The sequence below is a fragment of the Penaeus monodon genome, chromosome 34 (assembly GCF_015228065.2).
Source record: "Penaeus monodon isolate SGIC_2016 chromosome 34, NSTDA_Pmon_1, whole genome shotgun sequence".
Lineage (NCBI taxonomy): Eukaryota > Metazoa > Arthropoda > Malacostraca > Decapoda > Penaeidae > Penaeus > Penaeus monodon.
Window position 1 is genome coordinate 8098609 of NC_051419.1, and position 289 is coordinate 8098897.

General features: G+C 37.0%; 1 protein-coding gene across 2 annotated transcripts in view; it reads right to left on the reverse strand.

Annotated features, from left to right (window-relative positions):
* The window catches only part of LOC119594566 (insulin-like growth factor-binding protein complex acid labile subunit), a 106376-nt gene that overhangs the window by 557 nt on the left and 105530 nt on the right, over positions 1 to 289 (reverse strand). The window lies entirely within an intron of this gene.

Consider the following 289-nt stretch of genomic DNA (forward strand, 5'->3'; position numbering starts at 1 on the left):
CTAAAAATGAAAAGGGTCGAGATAAAACTTTCGATGATAAATTACATGGAACTGGTATTGTGGATGAAACTGGTATCCGGACCGCAATTAGTATGGGCGTGGTATTGCGGATGGAAATAATATTGGACTTTTGTTTGATTTGAGAGACAACGAAGAATTCTGGTGGTCATGGTATTGATAACTTTGAGTAAATGATAAAATGATTTTCAACAGTCGTGCCCTGGCTTTTCACATGTCGCCTCCTTTTTCATATTTATGGCTTCCTTGCTTCTCTTTGATGTATTTACAT